Source organism: Mixophyes fleayi, chromosome 4 (genome assembly GCF_038048845.1).
Source record: "Mixophyes fleayi isolate aMixFle1 chromosome 4, aMixFle1.hap1, whole genome shotgun sequence".
Classification (NCBI taxonomy): Eukaryota; Metazoa; Chordata; class Amphibia; order Anura; family Limnodynastidae; genus Mixophyes; species Mixophyes fleayi.
Window position 1 is genome coordinate 102,149,544 of NC_134405.1, and position 3,650 is coordinate 102,153,193.

Below are 3,650 nucleotides of genomic sequence, written 5' to 3' on the forward strand. Positions count from 1 at the left end.
ATAGAGGGCCTGTGACAGCAGGAGCTGCAGGCAAGTTCCCAGTCTGATCCCCAGCTCAGCTGTCACATTACATACTGAGAGACAAGAAACCTCTGCTAGCTGAACAGCTTTCTTCTTTAATGGATTGCCCAGTTCATAGCTTCCAGACACCATCATTTTTTCAGAATTTAAATCCGCTTTGCACATCCAGTGTGGGTTCTAATTCAAGCCTGTCTAGAAGACAACGGTGAAGGTAAATACCTACTTCTGCATAAAATTGGTGCAGAAGTGGCATTGTCCCAGCCATGCTCTTTTTACAGAAATGAATAATCCGAGGAGATCTTAATAACAGATTACAGTCCAGTCGCTAGATGTGTTGTGAGATTTCAGAAGAGACGCATAATATCACAGGGCTGATCGTCAGAAACTCCCATTATTCGGAAAGGAGTATACCTCGATTCATCCGTAAATGCCTGGCTACAAACACTGCATAAAAACAAGATTTGAACAAATGCAGGAGAGAAAACAACTATAGATGAGTGCCTAAATGTGTATGTAAGTAACTAATATACATATGAGAGAGCTTCTTATGGTCACAATCTCTCAGCAGTGATAGGAGTTGGGGGAGTAGAGCCAAGATTGGGAGAACAATAGGAGCATGTGATGCCTTTCATGGGATTAATGCCAATTCCTTGCTGCAGGTGCACTTGTTGTGTGACCACAGGAGGGAAGCAATAACCGACATCCTTTACTATTGAATTTACATTCAAAGGAGTGTTTGTAATTTGGTAGTTAGACTGAGAAGCCCAGACCGTATGGTAGCTGTAAGGAACTAGAAATAAAGCTATACAGTAGGGAAACCAGCATGAGCTTTGACTATTCATTAATAACATCTAAATTGAAGCATTTTCTGTCCTTCAATGTGTTCTTATTTTATGAGAACAATAAAGAATAGCACTCAGAAGACACCCATTTAGTGTAATTGCTAGACAATAATTACAATGTGCCTTCCAGCTATCTTCTTCTCATGTAAGCAGTCTGTGGACACTTATGTGGAGTATCTGCCATACTGAAGGACACACATGTATCAATACAGCTATTGTACGTTCACACTGTATCTATTCCCATTGTATATCTTTCTGTATAACAAAATCAAATATAACATAGCAAAAAATTAACTGTTTAGTGGAATGATATACCAGTTATTTCCTAAACAGTTTTATGAGGTTCTCATCTATGCATACTTTGTCTTCTTTGCATCACATCAGTCAAATAAGTTCATGTCACACAAGTGGGTGGAGCCTGTATATTGAGTACATAAAGACAAGACCATTGTGTGACTACAATATAGCAGGTGAGTCATATTTTCGGAAATACTTCTAAGCATGTGTGTAATGTATGCTGTGTTAACTGTAAGTTTTATAGTGTCTTTGACTGTAACATGGCAAATTCTCTGACCCTCTGCCAGTAAGCCCCAATCCCCCCGCTGAGTATTGTTGGGGTAAGCATTGCCTAGAGATGACTAATTTTAAGTTATGTCCCCAAACAAATTGCATCAGTTTTTATTATCTCCAGCTTCCTATTTGAAAATTAATGTGTCTGTCTGAGCTACAAGAAGCACTATCGTAATCGCAGTATAACCAGCAGTAATAAGTCAACAGAGAAAATACTTTTAAACAAATGTCATTCCGCTTTGTAGAACTCAAGCACCCGAGTTATTCGATACCAGGCAAGTCTGTGTTAATGTATGGAAATAGAAAAACAAAGAAAAATATTAACTTACAGATTAATCCAGTTCCTTTGTACTTTCAGAAGCCGTTACTTCGTAAAAGCCTGCAAATCCATCCAGTATATGGACTTTACGCTGTATAATAGAGAAGACAATTCTGTGCTTGGAACTTGACAGTGCACATATAACACTCAGCCACCAAGTACAGGAGGACAGTGAGGGTGTGAGTCACCTAGATGCACAAAGAACAAGAATCAAAGCATAGTCATGAGTAATTTATGGAATACACCACATCCACTTACATGGGAACATACACTAGATGGCTGAAATGTAAGTTTGTTATATTTATAGGACTGCTTGCTTCACTGTGTGCTTGTGTGTGAAATCATTCTGATCCAGTAACAAACATTGAGTTCTATTAACCAAAATTCAATGATAAGGCTAATTATGTACTGAGGATTATTGCAGCAATAGGAAATCACTTATCACTGCAATCTCTCCATAAAACATCAGCTGTGCTCTACTGAGCTGCCTGGGAGATACTGGATCGGAGCGGTAAGCATTAACTTTCCACAGTCTCGGGTGATCTGCGCATGCGCCCCCTGGCCAGGCTTGAGCATTCAGTTCCACTTTATAGAAAATGTAAAAAAAAATAAAATGTAAAACTTATAAACTATTTTGGAATGAAAAATGCTTTAATCAAAGAATCATTTTTTTTTCATTAATTTTCTTTTGCTGTCACGGTGAATCCTATTTAACAAGTATTTCGGTGGTACATGTACAGCCACAATCTTTCTCCTATTGTCACCATCTCAGGATGATTATAGGAGAAGAAAACCAATAAAAAAACTATTTATTATTAGAATAAAGAAATTTTGCAAAGGCTAAAAAAATGTTGTATATTTTTTTAAAATATATTTTTATTTTTTTTGTTCAGTAAGTGAAACTGAAGGCCCAAGGCCTGGGCTTTTAGTTCCAATGCACATACATGAACTTACTAGCCAGGTCACACGTGTGCATATCCGTTAAGAGTGGCCCGATGAAGCAGCAGGTTAACGCTTACTGCTCTGGGCCAGTATCGCCGAGGCAGCAGAGTATCGCTCCTCCTGCAATGATCTGTCCAATGGGCGGCACTGAGCCCTGATTAGCTCGTTAGCTGTCAGCGAATATGTTGAGATTGACTGTTACCAATGTCAGCGAGTGCTGCCCTGGCTTGGTAATCTGGCGAGTACAATCATCTTCACTTCGCCTCCTGCCTGGCACCAGCACGTCCTTCTTTTTGGCTCCTCTTCCTCAGCACCGCTACAGGGGGACAATATGCTACATCAGTGAGGACACAGGAGCAGTATTGTAATGTGGGGAACGGAGAAAAGCAGCATATCACAGACTGTCAACGTGTATAGGAAACGTGGTGTTAAACAACTGTCTATATGAAATTAAGTTAACAGATCCAATTTGTTTATTTCTTCTTTGCCCAGAAAGAAAGAGAATTTGTTGACGATTCATAAGTAAAAGATCATAATAATAAAAATAATAATGTTACTTAGTAGTCCATAGGTGTAGTATGATTGACAGTAGACAGACAGCAGTGTGGTACTGTGCTACATTTCGGTGGACATCTCTCATCTCCATGTTTGCTCCTGACCTCTCTTGCCTCTTCCTAGTGGTTCTTCCAAAGTACCTGTAGGGTAGGTACAAACAGCCGGGTTAATTAAAATAAATTACATTATGTGTAGGATGATACTGTGCTGAACTTGCAATCTTTATTTCAGTCAGATATGGGCTAGAGATAAAGCCTGCAAATAGTCTTTCACACAAGAAGAGATCCCAGACTAAGGATCACTCTATACTGGGAGCAGAGTGTCGGAAGTCACATTGGGATTAGCTGTATCACAGTCAGTCTGCGCAGTGGAGCTAGTCTGTAGGTAACATTGCAGAACAG

The 3,650-nt window shown here is 39.5% G+C and overlaps 1 long non-coding RNA gene across 1 annotated transcript; it reads left to right on the top strand.

Annotated features, from left to right (window-relative positions):
* Window positions 1-450: 450 nt before the first annotated feature.
* On the top strand, window positions 451-3,250 carry LOC142151845 (uncharacterized). The gene is made up of 3 exons (XR_012691256.1): window positions 451-534; window positions 1,248-1,333; window positions 1,792-3,250. It is a non-coding gene; the product is annotated as an uncharacterized LOC142151845 (long non-coding RNA).
* The last annotated feature ends 400 nt before the right edge of the window (window positions 3,251-3,650 follow it).